This window comes from Heptranchias perlo, chromosome 27 (assembly GCF_035084215.1).
Source record: "Heptranchias perlo isolate sHepPer1 chromosome 27, sHepPer1.hap1, whole genome shotgun sequence".
Taxonomy (NCBI): Eukaryota; Metazoa; Chordata; class Chondrichthyes; order Hexanchiformes; family Hexanchidae; genus Heptranchias; species Heptranchias perlo.
Window position 1 is genome coordinate 32,759,728 of NC_090351.1, and position 19,340 is coordinate 32,779,067.

Here is a 19,340-nt window from a genome sequence, read left to right on the forward strand (position 1 = left end):
GCCTTCTCACCTTCTACTGTGTGACTACATTCTGGGGCTTTGGCATTGAGTTGGTGGAGAGGCCCATAGCTCTCTTGCCCACCCAGCCAAGCTGAAATGAGATAAGTGGGAATGCAGCCTGTGATGCAGGGTTACAGCCAGGAAGAACAGAGAGCTGATAAGGGCCATATCCTCAGCATCCACAGTGTATTCCAGTTACTGTCATTGCTTGTACACTTGCCTCTCTTTCTGAAATACCAATATTTTATTCTCAATTATTATGTTTCTGCACAAAGTATTAACTAATACAATGCCATTAAGGGTTCATTATTTAATTTATTTTTATTTATATATAAAGAATTTTATATTTAATGGTGTATATTACAAAGGTTATTTTTATGCAAAAATGCAAATTTCTAGGAAAACAATGTATTGATTTACAGTTTTTCATATTGCAAATAAAATATTTGTCAAATAGTTTGCATGTACTTTTAAATTATCATTCCCCTCCCTTTCAAAAGGGAATTGGATAAATACTTAAAGGGGAGAAAATTGCAGCGCTATGGGGAAAGAGCAGAGGAGTGGGACTAATTGGATAGCTCTTTTAAAGAGCCAGCACAAGCACGGGTGGGCCGAATGGCCTCCTTCTGTGCTGTAAGATTCTATGATATGATCCCCCCTCCCCCCAATTTGTCTGGATAATAAAACCTGATCCAGTACGAGGCTGTTCGCCATTATCATTTCTCATGAGAAGGGTAGAGGCACATTCCAGACTGCTGAACGATTAGTTGAATTCCAAATCAGGAACCAGTGATCAAGTCCAATGCAGCAACCCATTCAGTCGAATCAAGATCAGGTTACGGGAGAGTTAAACAGGGGCTCAGTCCTGGAAAATATACCAATCCTTGCAGCACCGGTTCTTCTCCTCCCCATTCACAATGCCATTCCCCTTGTTCATCCGTTTCAACTGCCCATGTCAACCATTGTTGTCCTTTGCAAGTGGACATCACGCATGTCCACGAGGAGAGGCCAGGCCAGGCCTGTGGTGTCAATAATGTGAAAGCTCATGGGAACATTGGTGGCTGAAAATCTGTTGCAACATCATCACAGTAACAGAACTGTCTTCATGAATCCTTTGAGGAAGCAAAGTTTGTAACTGTGAATGCATTTCACACGGAGGCACGAGTCATATATTTAAAAATAAAAGTGCCAAAAGAAGTGCAAAGTGGGTTGAGAGAGTGGGTGATCATCCTGCTACCGAACTTCCAGCACTGTTATTTCTGTGCTGCTACTAGTAGGCATGCAAGAGGAGCATGGGACTGATTCTCCGACCGAAATCCACCCCACACCCATCCTCAGGGGTGAAGAAGTTTTCCCTTCCTCACAGTAACGCACTGGAGATCAGGGCCTGAGCAGCACAGAGATCTCAAAGCTGGGCTCTCCCCCACTGCCGTGGCACCACACTTTGGTGCTCCAACACACTGGCCTAGAAATTGGTTTGTGCTGGCCCGCCAGCACGATATTGGGCCTGGGGCCTTATTTACATCAGACCCGCGAGCTGCAGATGCCTGGTGGGCAACCTCAGGCAGATCGGCAAAGAATTTGGGGCCGCTGTATCGCTGGCAATGACCCTCAGGTAGATCTTGGAAGTAGAGGGGGAAGCGTTCGGGAGGGAGGGGGATGACTGGGAGAGAGGCGAAAGCGATCAGGAGGGAGGGGGAAGCGATTGGGAGGGAGGAAGGGGGCACGGTGATTTAAATGAAGAGCCGGTAGGAGCATTCCTGTACCTCCCGGCTCCACATTCAGGTGGGTATTTTTTTAAACTTACCTTTTTGGTGGCGGCCAGCAGTGGTCCATTTAAGGACCGCCTGTTAGAGGACCGTATGTAGACCTGGCTTTCCTGAATGCAGCCAGCTACATGCTGAATGCTGGCTACATTCAGAGCAAGCCAGTTTGGTGAAGAGGGCCTCAAACAGGAATTAATCCTGTTTTGCATATGCAAAGGGCCCAACGCCTGATTCACCGCGGACCCTGGACGCCTCTTTTGATGCCTACACCGATATAGCGGATGGCACACTTCCAGCTTAGAATGGGCGCGCATGCCGCCTGCCATATTGGACGCATCATCGAATTTCTTGGCCATTGCACCCCACACCACCAAACTCATGTAAATTTAACTTCAAAGCCAAAAATAAAAGAAATCCTCAATTACAGGAGATGGACAAGACAAATCTGAAGTTTCACTCTCCAATAAAAGGGGCAAGCATTGGCCTTTACTCCCTTTAACTGTGGGGCAAAATAACAAAAATTTCTTCAATATAATTTTTCTACCAGTTGGTGGCAATGTTGTACAGTGTAAATAAGTTTTGTCATGAGTTTATTACTAATTCGTCGCCTATTTTAAATAAACCAAAAGGGGTGACGCTGGGTTGCCCCAGTGTCACCTTCTGGAAGGCTGACTCAAACTGAGGAGGCACCACCAATATAATTAAACATAAAATCTAATTAAACTAAAATAAACTCATAATTGAAATCATAATATTATTATTAGTGTCGATAAGACAGTCTATGCCTTTGATGCACAATGGGGCCGGTTGTTTTCATAAAATGTTCACATCCTGAATTGCCTGCTGACCACGACCGCCCTGCGCTCCCAGTGGCCTAGTTGATAAAGGCTCTATCTGGTGTGGTACTAAGCCAGACAGAGCCAAAAGGTGCCAAAGGAGGGGGAGGAGGGGGAACGGGGAGGAGGGGGAGGGAAGGGGGAGAGAGAGGGCAGAGGGAGGGAGAAGGGAGAGGGGGGAAGAAGGGAGGGGGAAGAAGAAGGGAGGGGGAAGAAGAGGGGAAGGGGAGGAAGAGGGGAGGGGAGAGGAGAAGGGAGGGGCAGAGGGAGGGAGAGGAGAGGGGAGGAAAAGGGGAGGGGAATAAGAGTAGAGGGAGAGGGGGAGGGGAGGGGGAGGGTAGAGGAAGGGTGGGGGAGGGATGAGGGAGGAGGGGAGAGGGTGAAGGGGAGAATGTGGGGAGGGGAGGGCAGGGGGGACGGGGAGGGAGAGGGGAGGGGGAGGAGGGAGGGAGTGCTGTCCAGTGACCCTGGCTGGATAGTGCACATTTGTAGATATTGGGCGAGAATGATCGACTCTGAAGTACTCCACAGTTGATTAGCTTGCCGACCACACGTGAATAATGGATGAGGTACCTGGGGGGGCTGCTAAAGCCACCCATGGAACTACATCCCAGCAAGAGTCAGTGTCTACAGGAGCAGATCGGAGGAAACAGGAATAATACAACTATCCGAAACTGAACTTTTTCTCATTGTAAAATCCAGGTAATAAATTCAGTTGTACGTAAAGAAATAAAAAGAAAGACTTGCATTTATATAGCACCTTTCTCGACCTTGGCACATCTCAAAGCGCTTTACAGCAAATGAAATACTTTTGAAGTGGAGTCACTGTTGTAATGTAGGAAATGCCGCAGCCAATTTGTACACAAGGTCCCACAAACAGCAATGAGATAAATGACCAGATAAACTGTTTTGAAGGAATAAATATTGGCCAGGACACTGGGAGGACGACTCTGCTCTTCTTAAACAGTGGCATGGGATCTTTTACGTCTCATCTGAAAGACAGCAACTCTGACAATGCAACATGCTAGGAAGGTTCACATGCCAGCACTAATATAGTCTTGAGGCATGACAGTAACACTTCTGAGATTTGAGCATGCTATTCTTCTCAAGGCTGGGGCTAGAGACCAAAGAAAGACCACCCATCTGAGAAAAGGCGTTTTCTTATATCGTGTCCAGGAGCGTGAAGGAGACTCCTCAGATTGCTGAGACTGTAAAAATCTGCATTTTTCTTCACCTGTCATTGTATTGTTTTCAGGGAATGGGATGTTATTCGCGTTCAAATTCACCTATGACAGAATCATGAAGCCAGATTTTGCTCTGAGCGGTGAATGAACAGCACCCGCCACTTGTCAGACTTGGACTTGCCCATAGCCTTTTCATGGGCTTTTGCACTGCAAGTTCCTCTTGTCAGGTCCTCAATCCAGTGCGGCGCCCTCTCCTGGGTATCTGGGACCTGTGTGAACGGGGCAAGCTGCTGTGTATCCCCTTAATCAATCAGATTAAAGCATGTTAATAAGCCACGCAGAGTCTGAACCAGGAAATGTAAATTGGAATAGTGAATTCAATGTAAAATCAGTTACAGAAAGTGAAAAAAAGAGAGGGTAAGAAATAGTGAATTAAAAGACAGAGATAAAAGAGACAAAGGAAAAGTAAAAAAAATTAAAATGTTAAATTATTTTTTTTAAATGTCCAACAACAATTAAAATCGGAAGGAATGAGACTCCACACTTGGTGAAAGTAAATTTGCAGTGCCAGAGAGGTTGTTTGGCAGTCATCAAGACTTACTACGCCGTTAACATTTTGGTTACACTTAAAACTTGACGTACCTTTTGCTGACGCGATTACTTTGTTTCCATCAGGGCAGTGCAGGAACTTTGCACTGTTGCAGTCAATTCAACAGGGAGTCAGCTGGCGAGATGTCCTTCTCGCACAGCTTATGGAGGAGCAGAGCATCTGGTAGAAGAACTTCCGGAATTCCGCGTTAACTGCGGATGTGCGGTCACCGGAAGTTCCTCTACTATTTGCACTGAAATAACGGTGAGCGCTGTCAGGCTCAACGTTATTTTTAGAGCAAAATCTGGCCCATTATTTTTAATCTGTTATAACTTTAAGAAAAGTGTGTTCATTGCATTATGAAGAAATGGTAGTCCATGTTTCAATTCTTCAATGTACTTTATCAATAAATAAATACAATATAAATTATACACTTGGAAGGGTATTTTTGTTGGAAATGAGGGCTCAAGCAGATTGAGGGCAAGACTTCACCAAGAGGATGTCTGTGTCAATTAGTAAGACCTGTGAGTCAATTATTTACTGTAATTTCTGAGACACCTTAATCTGTCTCCATGGAACATTCAGTACAATGAAAAGGAAAAACTGCAAATGCTTCGATGTGTGAAATAAAAACAGAAAATTTGAGAAATACGCAATGGATCGGTTAGCGTCTATAAAAGGAAATGCCAGGTTACAACATTCTGGATGTGTAACCTTCATCAAAACAGATAAAGGCTTTGGCACCTGAAGTGCTAACTTGCCATTTCTCTTTAAAAATGCTGGCTGTGCATTTCCAGCATTTTCTGTTTTTATTAGCAACACCAGCAACACTGACATCGAAAGTCGATGGAAACCATCCTGTTTGGTCCAGTAGCTGTGAAAAGAAAAGAATTCAAATTTTTTTTAATGATTTTCATGGGGAGGGAGGCTTCCTCTATTCTCTCTGCTTCTCAACAAAGGGCATTGACTCAAACGGGGATATAGTTCCACAGAATTAACTCTACCGTTAGGTCTATGTTATCTTACCGCTCTAAGACAGAAGGTTGTAGGTTTGATTTGCACTCCAGGGACTTGAGCACAAAATCTAGGCTGACACTCCAGTGCAGTACTGAGAGAGTGCTGCACTGTTGGAGGTGCCGTCTTTCGGATGAGACTTTAAACCAAGGCCCCATCTGCCCTCTCAGGTGGACGTAAAATATTCCATGGCACTATTTCGAAGAAGAGCAGGGGAGTTCTCCCTGGTGTCCTGGCCAATACTTATCCCTCAACCAACATCACTAAAGCAGATTATGTGGTCATAAAGTACTTCATTGGCTGTAAAGCACTTTGGGATATCCTGAGGTGGTGAAAGTCACTATATAAATGCAAGACTTTCTTTTTTTCTTTTTTATGTGCATATAAGGAAGGATTTTAAGCATTCACAATGACAGAAACAGGAGCTAGTGGCACAATAATAATTAATATTCATTACGACAAAGAAAGAACTTGCATTTATTTGCTGTATGTAGGATTTGCTGCTAAATACATGCTAAATATCTGCTGCATTTGCACCTTTCAGGTCTTCAGGACATCCCAAAATGCTTCACATTTGAATTACTTTTGAAGTGTAGTCACTGTTGTTTTACAGGCAAATGCAGCAGCCAATTTGTGCACAGCAAGGTCCCACAAACAGCAAATGAGATAAATGACCGGTTACAATGTTTTGGTGGTATTAGTTGATCAGGACACCAGGAGAACACCCCTGCTCTTCTTCGAATAGAGCCCTGGGATCTTTTATCTCCACCTGAATAGGTAGCTGGGACCTTGGCTTAACATGTTGTCTGAAAGATGACATCCCTGACAATGCAGCACTCCCTCAGTACTGCACTGAAGTGTCAGCATAGATTATGGTCCATATTTTCTAACTCCCCCTGGAGGAGGGTCGAGACAGTATATCCGGCCACCACACTGACTCCAAGCCTTTTCCCTGGGTCAGTATGGATTATTTATGCAGGGGGAGAGTTCCCACCAAAGAGGGAGCCCACCGCTTTGGGAAGCAGTGCTGAAGGAGGAACACTAAAGCAGCAGAAGAGCCCCGAAAATGTTTTTTTAAATTTCAGAAAAGGATCTTCATGAGCTGCAGAATCTCATCAAAGAAGTAGAGAGCCTTAAGAGAGAGAGAGAGGAGCCTACGACTCGACCCGCTCAATCCAACATACTGACTCAACGGAATTGCCGCAGCTGCTCGAGGGCTTATTGCCACTCCCTCCCTGGCAGCACCCTGGCCGGACAGCAGGAAAATTGGGTGGGTTACCGAGTGCCACCATTTACATGCGGTGAAGGGGCAGCCAGTGGCCTCCCCTGCTGGTGTGGGAGGAGGAAAATTTAGGCTGGGGCTTGGGAGGCGGCGGTAGGCCTCCCCGCCTGATTTTCCCACTGCTACCTCATCCGATTTGGAGGTGAAAATCAAGGCCTAAATGTCCTGGACTGGGGTTTTGAGCCCACAATCTACTGAGTCAGAGATTAGAGTGCTAAAAACTGAGCCACGTTTCAAAGGAATGGATAGCTAGAATGGCAAGTAGGTTTTATTATTTCCTGCCCAGTCATACGATTCCATCTCTTTCCCTAACGGATTGCAATATAAATCCCCTCGGGATTGAAGCCTCACAACAAACACATTTGTTAAATATGAAAAATGCAACAATAGGGTCATGTTCTGCTTGAGTTAACCACTTCAAACTCTCACCTATGGGGAACGCATATCAGGAAATGCCGTGCGCTAATTTTCTGTCATTTATGGAAAATCAGGGAGCATGCGTGCCCAATATGCCAATAGCCGCTCCCAGCAGGCAAGGCTTCATGCCAGGAATGTAAAAGGGGTAGATTTACCCTTATATCCCATCCGTTTGAGCTGAGTTAAGTACGGAATCAACATCAATAGCATATAGTTAGTTCATTTATCAAGTTAACTTGTCGCTTGTCCTTCAGTTGTGCAAATACCTGTGACATGTCATGAGGGTCTTTTTCCTAACGCAAGTAGCTCTGTTTGGTCGATGTCGTGTTGCATCACTTGCCCGTGAACCATTGCTTTGTCGAGATCTGATGCAGCACATGAAAGCCCACTGTGACCTTTGAAGTCTGTAATCAGCCAGGAAGCTGGTTAATTGGTAACGTGCATTAATTCTCTGTGGGTGCTTTCTGCTGAATCATGGAACGTTTTCTTTCGTGCCTGTGGCAGTTTTTAGTCCGGATATTCTGATAATTACCCCCATCCCAAATTAATCCATCCATGGACCGTGAGAATGAGTCATGAGACTCCTTCGTGTGCTGTAGAACTGCAAGGAGCAAAAATGAGTGAATTCACTTTCGCTGACATTACATGGTGGAACTTTCATTATCTGAGCTCCGATTATCCACCGGAATCTTCCCAGTACAAAGCCGCGTACAAGACATTGCTTCTTTGCACAGCTGCTTTTGTTTTTTGGACTTCATCTCTTTTCTTGATGGATAGTCTGATTTAATAAGACTCATTTCCTGACTTTGCCCGAAGCAAATTAATGGTTGGAAAATCACGCCCTACGTGCACTCAAATTTCTGATATAGAAAGAAAGAACTTGCATTTATATGGCACCTGTCATGTCCTCAGGACATCCCAAGGCGCTTTACAGCCAATGAATTACTGTTGAAGTGTAGTTACTGCTGTTATGTAGGCAATATGGCAGCCAATATACACACAGCAATGGCCAGATAACTGCTATGTTGGTGGTGTTTGAGGGTTAAATATTGGCCTGAACAACTCCCCTACTGTTCTTCAAAAAGTGGCATGGGATTTTTTACATCCACTTTGAGCAGGCAGACAAGGTCTTAATTTAATGTCTCATTGGAAAGACTGCACCCCCAAAACTATGCAGCACTCCCTCAGAACTACGCTGAAGCGTCAACCTGCATTATATGCTTAGGTCCTGGAGTGGGACTTGAACTCACAACTCTCTGACTCAGAGGCAAAAGTGCTACCATTGTGCCAAGGCGCAAAGTCCAAAAATGACTCCAAATATTTATGTCATTAATTGTAGTTTTAAATGTCTTCATTTCTGTACCTAGGATATTGCTATACCATATGTGCAAGAGCAACATTTGAGGGCTGGGACTTTTGAGTTTCCCCAATTGTGGTTTAGTGTATTTCCAACTCTTTATCTAGTCTAAGGCCAAATCTTTTCTCCAAGCAGCAGCTGACTTGGGATAAGGCTGGGGACAAGGTCTTCTTGGTGATTCCGATGATAGATTTTGAGCTAATCTCGGCCATAAGCCGGTCATTCTTTCCCTTGGAGAAGGAAGTTGGAAAATTATCCATTTGGTAACTGCTTTCCATTTAAGAAATTTCCAGAAAACCCACTCAACAATCGACTTGTCCAGTCCAAAACCAGCCCTCCTTTGTCAAAAAGCTTGCTGACATTAACTGCCCGGGCTTACATTCAGGAAATGTCCACTTAGGCAGGAATACCAAAGACAGCCACTGCCCATGTAGCTGTAGTCCAGCATGAGTCACTGGCTTCAGAAGGGCAGAAGAGCAGCAATAGGAGAGAACTGAAGGCCGGTACGCCTCACTATACTGGATGTACCGACCTCCACTGCTACACTAGGTCCCAATGCAGCGTAAGGAGCAGGAACTCCCAGCACAGAGAGTCCCTACCCCTGGCTCTGCCCCTTGGCCATCAGTAGCCCCTTACAAGACAACCAGGAAACCTCTGAAAACAGTGGTAAACGGCGCAACCAGGTCCCCGCCATTTTCCTCAGGGTTTCACCAGGCTCCCACTGGCGAGTGACTGGCAGAAACTCCGAGGAATTTCAGGGCTATTGTGTTTTCACTTCACTGACCTTTCGTCTAACCAGATCCGACTCTGTTTTCCGGTTTGTGCCTTCAAATAATAATCATTTCTTAACTATTTAAAATCCGTAACTTTGAGATTACACAACAGATAAACACATATGGTTCACTGAGTTGTACAAAGGTTCATGGTCAAAGGAAGTCTCTTATAACTTCACTTTGTTTTATTAAGTTCCTCGTTTTGCAGCCCCAACCTCTCCTTTTGTTCCTTCACATCTAATTGACGTATTTAAGATGATTAAAGGAGTTGATGGGGTAGATAGAGATAAACTATTTCCTCTGGTGGGAGAGTCCAGAACAAGGAGGCACAACCTTAAAATTAGAGCTAGGCTGTTCAGGGGTGATGTCAGAAAGCACTTCTTCACACAAAGGGTAGTGGAAATCTGGAACTCTCCCCCAAAAAGCTGTTGAGGCTAGGCAGTCAGTTGAAAATTTCAAAACAGAGATTGATAGATTTTTGTTAGGCAAAAGGTATTAAGGATTACAGAACCAAGACTGGTAGATGGAGTTAAGATACAGAACAGCCATGATCTAATTGAATGGAGGAACAGGCTTGAGGGGCTGAATGACCTACTCCTGTTCCATTGTTCCAATGTTCCACGCTGGTCTTCCTGGAGGAAAGGACAGTCGCGGATTTCTTTATGGTCGTTGCCTATGCTGCTCCGTAATTACTGGCAGAGGTATGGTTTGTTCCCCACAGTCAGTTTTCTTGCCGATGCCTTCTCCCCATCTCTCTCATACACACAGATACATACACACATATGACAACAGCATTCTGCAAATGCTAATGGAACTCATTCATGGAGGGCATGCATGTCAGTTGAAACTGTAATGCAAACTCAGGCTCTCCAAATGAGAGTTCAACAGTATACCAATAGAGACTTGACTTCCCCACGCAATGATCATGCTGTGCCAATTTTAGCACTCCCTACTACTACCTTTGTGGAGATCAGTTAAATCAGGACAGACCAGACAAGCAACTTGGAACCTTTCCAAACCTAATGACTCACGGTAACAACATAATTCCATTATATAACATCGTTAATGCAGTAAAACATCCCAAGGCATTTCACAGGAGCATAATCAGACAAAAATTGACACCGAGCCAAAGAAGGAGACATTAGAACAGAGTGACCAAAAGCTTCAATGAGGTAGATTTAAAGGAGCATCTTAAAGGAGGAGAGAAAGGTGGGAAGGCAGAGAGGTTTAGGGAGGGAATTCCTGAGCTTAGGGCCTAGATGGCTGAAGGCTGCCAGTGATGGAGTGAAGAAAGTCAGGGATGCACAAGAGGCCAGAGTTGGAGGAATGCAGAGTTCTCAGAGGGTTGTGGGGATGGAGGAGGTAACAGATAGGGAGAGGTGAGGCTTTCCATTGAGCCACCAAGATTGTTTTAAGTGTAACATCTGATACTCGTGGAAAGCCCATGTCAGCCTGTGGCAGATCTTGGACACCATCCAGGCTTGGGCGGTCTAGTAACAGGCAATATTAGTGTCACATAAGTGTCAAGTAATGGTTATCTTCAAGAAGATAAAGTCCAAGGACTTACCCCTGACCTTCAATGGCATCATCGCTGAGTCACCAACACTGACCAAAAAATTAACAGGATGAGCTATATTAACACCATGACTACAAGAGCATGGTAAAGGCGAGGTACTTGGTGTAAATGGCTCACCTCCTGACCATTCATCATCCTTCATCATCACGGTCAATAGTCAAGATCATGGAATTCCCCACTTAACAGCATCGTAGGAGCACCGAGGGAACAAGGATTGCAGTGGTTCATGGAGAAGGCCCACCACCACCTTCTCAGGCCAACTAGGGATGGGCAAAAATTCTGCAGGTCAAGTGTCATCCATATCCCAAAAACAAATAAGAGAAAGAAGAGCCTCAAAATTTTACGGAATTGTATTAGAATGTCAAGTTTTGGACAAGAGGGTAGACAATCAAGGAAAGAAAATCTTGTAAGAATTTAATTAACAGAAGTGACATAAAAGGGGAAATTTAACGACTCCATCTTTTCAGTGGGACTTACTTTGCTGACAGCAAATTTCAGAAATTCGGGAGCACATTGTTCATGAATTTATAACCATTAATTTTAATGGTTGGAGGATAGTGCATTCTGAATTTCTGACACGTGCTACCAGTGGTCTCACTGCAATTGTGATGTCGTCCTCACTTCTGTGGCCTTCCCATGGTCTAAAAAAGCTCAGTAGCACAACACAAACCACGTTTGCCCACTGAAGCACTGGGGAGGCAAACCATGATTTATAAAACCCAGCTCAGGGATAACAAAAAAAAAAATGCTAGAAACGCTCGGCAGATCGGGCAGCACCTGAGGAGAGAACAGACAGGCTGATGTTTAGGGAACCTTCTTCAAAACGGTCCACATCCGACGCGCTAAACTGTCCCTTCTCTCCACAGATGCTGACTGACATGCTTGGGTTGGGGGAGGGGGGAGGGATTTTAACTCTCCCTGCTCCGCAGGAATGGTGCAGGTCAAGGGTGAAAATTAAGTGGTTCCATTTCCCGTTCCTGCCGATTTATGATCTGAACGCCATTGATTTTGGCGGCGGATGAGGGTTCCGCCAGAATTAACTAAATGACGTAGAGAAGATGTTTCCACTTGTGGGCGAGACCAAAACTAGGGGACATAAATATAAGATAGTCACTAATAAATCCAATAGGGAATTCAGGAGAAACTTCTTTACCCAGATAATGGTTAGAAAGTGGAACTCACTCCCAGAAGGAATAGTTGAGATCACTAGCATAGATGCATTTAAGGGGAAGCTAGATAAACACATGAGGGAGAAATGAATAGAAGGTTATGCTGATAGTGTTAGATGTGGTAGGAGCCTTGTGTGGAGCATAAAAACACTGGCATAAACCAGTTGGGCCAAATGGCCTGTTTCTGTACTGTAAATTCTATGTAATTGCATTAATAAAATGGGACCCAAATCAGGGTCCCATGCCGATGGCATTTTAACCCGCCACCAAGCGGGGTGCCCACCGGGCTCACCCCCCTCTCCCCCCAAGGTATCCCTGGGAAGTATGATGGTATTGTGGTTAAATTACTGGACCAATAATCCAGAAAATATGAGTTCAAATCCCACCATGGCAGTTTGAGAATTTGAATTCAGTTTTAAAAATCTGGAAATAAAAAGTTGGTATCAGTAGGGTGTATCAGTAAAAGTGACCATGAAGTTGTTGGATTATCACAAAAACCCAACAGATTCATTAACGTCCTTTAGGGAAGGAAACTGGCTGTCCTTACCCAGCCTGGGTTATATGTGACTCCAGTCCCGCACCAATGTGGTTGACTCTTATCTGCCCTCTGATAGTGGCCGAGCAAGCCACACAGTTGAAAGGCAACTAGGAATGGTTATTAAATGCCGGTCTTGCCAGCAACGCTCACATCCTGAGAATGAAGAGGAAAATAATTCTGAAGCTGTAGAGTTTAAAATGAATGGGGTAACACATAATGGAGAGAGGAGTTTCAGATAAAAGCTCCAAGGTGCAAGTTTAAGGGCAAGATTTAGCATTCCTGGCGCAGAGCTTTGCACAACGGAAGCGAGAAACAGGAATTCAGGCACGGAGGTCATAGCCCAATTCACGGCCCATATGATTTCCCGACCATTAATTTTAATGGATGGAAAATTGAGCAGGCCACATTCTGTTAGTGCTGACCTTCATACCCAAACTCCCAATTTGTACTCCTGTCATGCATTGCTCTGCAACGGGAGCGCTAAATCCTATCATTTATCCCTAAGTGTTTGTCCGCTATTATCCCACAGCATCAATATTAACTGAAAAGATCCACTTGACCCTTTTACTAATGGCAGTTATTAGCTTACTAGTAATAGTGATAGTTGGTTTTAAAAAAATTGCTAACCTGTTTGCTTAGCTTCCACAGACTGCAGACTGTTGTGCTGTAGATTTGTGAACCAATCGTTGTCAGAGGTCTGAAGCAATTCCCTTGTTGTTTTGATCTTTGAACGTGGTAATCTGTAATCACCAATTGGGAGCTAGAAATATCTCGAGTGAAGGTGGCTATTTTTGACTCGGGCAAAGGTTCTGGGACCTGTAATTGCAAAAAGACAAATATTAAAAGTTGCAATCAAAAGCAGAAAAAAGTAAAAGAAGCTGCAATAGAATACAAATGAGACCATAGTGAAGTACAAGTCATTTAACAACAGCTTTATGCATTAATGTTGATCATTGACAATATAAAGCAAAACAAGGCCAGGATGATTTTCTCAGGACTACAATCATTTATCTCTGAATGCTCAGTGAATAAATGCACCATATGCTGTGGTGTTGAGTTACGAAGACCGAGAAGGTCTCAAGTTCTATACTCGGTCTGTGTCGAGTTAGCTGATCTGAGCTGCAGCAGAACTATCATTGGCCTCATTGAGCTGAGGAAACCAAACATCAGCCAGGATTTCCGGTCCTCATTGCAGTCCAGTGATGCCCGCTGAACAACGTATGTGCACTGGCCGGGGCTGATGCCACAAACTGGAGAGCTTCCTGCTGGTTTAATTTTTAATGTATTAAAATGGATAACATTCTTAAGTAGAGTGGGTTTTAGGAATTAAAAAAGGCCCAAACATTCTACCCTGAATTGGTCCAATGTATTAACTGTCTTTAGTTAATTCACTTTCTAAAATGGCACAATTCATGTTCAGATTCTGGGAAGACTGACATCTGTGCGCCAGCACTCTCATTTACACTATTAAATCCAGCACTCTCATTTACACTATTAAATCCAGCCCTCTAATTTACACGATTAAATCCAGCCCTCTCATTTACACTATTAAATCCAGCTCTCTCATTTACACTGTTAAATCCAGCCCTCTCATTTATACTGTTAAATCCAGCTCTCTCATTTATACTGTTAAATCCAGCCCTCTCATTTATACTGTTGAATGCAACCCTCTGATTTACACTGTTAAATCCAGCACTCTCATTTACACTGTTAAATCCAGCCCTCTCATTTACAATGTAAAATCCAACCCTCTCATTTATACTGTTAAATCCAGCCCTCTCATTTATACTGTTAAATGCAACCCTCTGATTTACACTGTTAAATCCAGCCCTCTCATTTACAATGTAAAATCCAACCCTCTCATTTATACTGTTAAATCCAGCCCTCTCATTTACACTGTTAAATCCAGCCCTCTCATTTACAATGTAAAATCCAACCCTCTCATTTATACTGTTAAATCCAGCCCTCTCATTTATACTGTTAAATGCAACCCTCTGATTTACACTGTTAAATCCAGCCCTCTCATTTACAATGTAAAATCCAACCCTCTCATTTACACTGTTAAATCCAGCCTTCTCATTTACATAGTTAAATCCAGCCCTCTCATTTACACTGTTAAATCCAGCCCTCTCATTTACACTGTTAAATCCAGCCCTATCATTTACACTATTAAATCCAACCATCTCATTCATACTGTTAAATCCAACCCTCTCATTTATACTGTTAAATCCAGCCCTCTCATTTACACTATTAAATCCAACCCTCTCATTTATACTGTTAAATCCAGCCCTCTCATTTATACTGTTAAATCCAGCTCTCTCATTTACACTGTTAAATCCAACCCTCTCATTTATACTGTTAAATCCAGCTCTCTCATTTACACTATTAAATCCAACCCTCTCATTTATACTGTTAAATCCAGCCCTCTCATTTATACTGTTAAATCCAGCCCTCTCATTTACACGATTAAATCCAGCCCTCTCATTTACACTGTTAAATCCAGTCCTCTCATTCACACTATTAAATCCAGCCCTCTCATTCATACTGTTAAATCCAGCCCTCTCATTTACACTGTTAAATCCAGCCCTCTCATTTACACTGTTAAATCCAGCCCTCTCATTTACACTATTAAATCCAGCCCTCTCATTCACACTATTAAATCCAGCCCTCTCATTTACACTGTTAAATCCAGCCCTCTCATTCACACTATTAAATCCAGCCCTCTCATTTACACTGTTAAATCCAGCCCTCTCATTCACACTATTAAATCCAGCCCTCTCATTTACACTGTTAAATCCAGCCCTCTCATTCACACTATTAAATCCAGCCCTCTCATTTACACTGTTAAATCCAGCCCTCTCATTTACACTGTTAAATCCAGCCCTCTCATTTACACTGTTAAATCCAGCCCTCTCATTCACACTATTAAATCCAGCTCTCTCATTCATACTGTTAAATCCAGCCCTCTCATTTATACTGTTAAATCCAACCCTCTCATTTATACTGTTAAATCCAGCCCTCTCATTTACACTGTTAAATCCAGCCCTCTCATTTATACTGTTAAATCCAGCCCTCTCATTTACACTGTTAAATCCAGCCCTCTCATTTATACTGTTAAATCCAACCCTTTCATTTGCACTATTAAATCCAGCCCTCTCATTTATACTGTTAAATCCAACCCTCTCATTCACACTGTTAAATCCAGCACTCTCATTTACACTGTTAAATCCAGCTCCCTCTTTTATGCTGTTAAATCCAATCCTCTCATTTAAACTGTTAAATCCAGCTCTCTCATTTATACTGTTAAATCCAACCCTCTCATTTATACTGTTAAATCCAACCCTTTCATTTACACTATTGAATCCAGCCCTCTCATTTATACTGTTGAATCCAGCTCTCTCTTTTAAACTGTTAAATCCAACCCTCTCATTTACACTGTTAAATCCAGCCCTCTCATTTACACTGTTAAATCCAGCTGTCTCTTTTATACTGTTAAATCCAACCCTCTCATTTACACTGTTAAATCCAGCCCTCTCATTTATACTGTTAAATCCAGCCCTCTCATTTACACTGTTAAATCCAGCCCTCTCATTTATACTGTTAAATCCAACCCTTTCATTTGCACTATTAAATCCAGCCCTCTCATTTATACTGTTAAATCCAACCCTCTCATTCACACTGTTAAATCCAGCACTCTCATTTACACTGTTAAATCCAGCTCCCTCTTTTATGCTGTTAAATCCAACCCTCTCATTTAAACTGTTAAATCCAGCTCTCTCATTTATACTGTTAAATCCAACCCTCTCATTTATACTGTTAAATCCAGCCCTTTCATTTACACTGTTAAATCCAGCTCTCTCATTTATACTGTTAAATCCAGCCCTCTCATTTACACTGTTAAATCCAGCCCTCCCATTTACACTGTTAAATCCAGCTCTCTCATTTATACTGTTAAATCCAGCCCTCTCATTTACACTGTTAAATCCAGCCCTCTCATTTACACGGTAAAAGCCAACCCTCTCATTTATACTGTTAAATCCAGCCCTCTCATTTACACTGTTAAATCCAGCCCTCTCATTTACATTGTAAAATACAGCCCTCTCATTTACACTGTTAAATCCAGCCCTCTCATTTATACTGTTAAATCCAGCCCTCTCATTTACACTGTTAAATCCAGCCCTCTCATTTACATTGTAAAATACAGCCCTCTCATTTACACTGTTAAATCCAGCCCTCTCATTTATACTGTTAAATCCAGCCCTCTCATTTATACTGTTAAATCCAACCCTCTCATTTGCACTGTTAAATCCAGCCCTCTCATTTATACTGTTAAATCCAACCCTTTCATTTACACTATTGAATCCAGCCCTCTCATTTATACTGTTGAATCCAGCTCTCTCTTTTAAACTGTTAAATCCAACCCTCTCATTTACACTGTTAAATCCAGCCCTCTCATTTACACTGTTAAATCCAGCTGTCTCTTTTATACTGTTAAATCCAACCCTCTCATTTACACTGTTAAATCCAGCCCTCTCATTTATACTGTTAAATCCAGCCCTCTCATTTACACTGTTAAATCCAGCCCTCTCATTTATACTGTTAAATCCAGCCCTCTCATTTACACTGTTAAATCCAGCCCTCTCATTGACACTGTTAAATCCAGCTCTCTCATTTATACTGTTAACTCCAACCCTCTCATTTATACTGTTAAATCCAGCCCTCACATTTACACTGTTAAAGCCAGCCCTCTCATTTATACTGTTAAATCCAGCCCTCTCATTTATACTGTTAAATCCAGCCCTCTCATTTACACTGTTAAATCCAGCCCTCTCATTTACATTGTAAAATACAGCCCTCTCATTTACACTGTTAAATCCAGCCCTCTCATTTATACTGTTAAATCCAGCCCTCTCATTTATACTGTTAAATCCAACCCTCTCATTTGCACTGTTAAATCCAGCCCTCTCATTTATACTGTTAAATCCAACCCTTTCATTTACACTATTGAATCCAGCCCTCTCATTTATACTGTTGAATCCAGCTCTCTCTTTTAAACTGTTAAATCCAACCCTCTCATTTACACTGTTAAATCCAGCCCTCTCATTTACACTGTTAAATCCAGCTGTCTCTTTTATACTGTTAAATCCAACCCTCTCATTTACACTGTTAAATCCAGCCCTCTCATTTATACTGTTAAATCCAGCCCTCTCATTTACACTGTTAAATCCAGCCCTCTCATTTATACTGTTAAATCCAGCCCTCTCATTTACACTGTTAAATCCAGCCCTCTCATTGACACTGTTAAATCCAGCTCTCTCATTTATACTGTTAACTCCAACCCTCTCATTTATACTGTTAAATCCAGCCCTCACATTTACACTGTTAAAGCCAGCCCTCTCATTTACACTGTTAAATCCAGCCCTCTCATTCACACTATTAAATCCAGCCCTCTCATTTACACTGTTAAATCCAGCCCTCTCATTTACACTGTTAAATCCAGCCCTCTCATTTACACTGTTAAATCCAGCCCTCTCATTCACACTATTAAATCCAGCTCTCTCATTCATACTGTTAAATCCAGCCCTCTCATTTATACTGTTAAATCCAACCCTCTCATTTATACTGTTAAATCCAGCCCTCTCATTTACACTGTTAAATCCAGCCCTCTCATTTATACTGTTAAATCCAGCCCTCTCATTTACACTGTTAAATCCAGCCCTCTCATTTATACTGTTAAATCCAACCCTTTCATTTGCACTATTAAATCCAGCCCTCTCATTTATACTGTTAAATCCAACCCTCTCATTCACACTGTTAAATCCAGCACTCTCATTTACACTGTTAAATCCAGCTCCCTCTTTTATGCTGTTAAATCCAATCCTCTCATTTAAACTGTTAAATCCAGCTCTCTCATTTATACTGTTAAATCCAACCCTCTCATTTATACTGTTAAATCCAACCCTTTCATTTACACTATTGAATCCAGCCCTCTCATTTATACTGTTGAATCCAGCTCTCTCTTTTAAACTGTTAAATCCAACCCTCTCATTTACACTGTTAAATCCAGCCCTCTCATTTACACTGTTAAATCCAGCTGTCTCTTTTATACTGTTAAATCCAACCCTCTCATTTACACTGTTAAATCCAGCCCTCTCATTTATACTGTTAAATCCAGCCCTCTCATTTACACTGTTAAATCCAGCCCTCTCATTTATACTGTTAAATCCAACCCTTTCATTTGCACTATTAAATCCAGCCCTCTCATTTATACTGTTAAATCCAACCCTCTCATTCACACTGTTAAATCCAGCACTCTCATTTACACTGTTAAATCCAGCTCCCTCTTTTATGCTGTTAAATCCAACCCTCTCATTTAAACTGTTAAATCCAGCTCTCTCATTTATACTGTTAAATCCAACCCTCTCATTTATACTGTTAAATCCAGCCCTTTCATTTACACTGTTAAATCCAGCTCTCTCATTTATACTGTTAAATCCAGCCCTCTCATTTACACTGTTAAATCCAGCCCTCCCATTTACACTGTTAAATCCAGCTCTCTCATTTATACTGTTAAATCCAGCCCTCTCATTTACACTGTTAAATCCAGCCCTCTCATTTACACGGTAAAAGCCAACCCTCTCATTTATACTGTTAAATCCAGCCCTCTCATTTACACTGTTAAATCCAGCCCTCTCATTTACATTGTAAAATACAGCCCTCTCATTTACACTGTTAAATCCAGCCCTCTCATTTATACTGTTAAATCCAGCCCTCTCATTTACACTGTTAAATCCAGCCCTCTCATTTACATTGTAAAATACAGCCCTCTCATTTACACT

At 42.4% G+C, this 19,340-nt stretch overlaps 1 long non-coding RNA gene across 2 annotated transcripts in view; it reads right to left on the reverse strand.

The window, feature by feature from the left end:
• Positions 1 to 332: 332 nt before the first annotated feature.
• The window catches only part of LOC137344549 (uncharacterized), a 103,098-nt gene continuing 84,090 nt past the window's right edge, over positions 333 to 19,340 (reverse strand). For both annotated transcript variants that reach the window (XR_010968382.1, XR_010968381.1), the window contains 4 exons: positions 13,129 to 13,317; positions 10,912 to 11,054; positions 7,355 to 7,689; positions 333 to 1,112 (listed from right to left, as the gene is read on the reverse strand). This is a non-coding gene — a long non-coding RNA (uncharacterized lncRNA). The remainder of the gene's footprint in view (positions 1,113 to 7,354; positions 7,690 to 10,911; positions 11,055 to 13,128; positions 13,318 to 19,340) is intronic.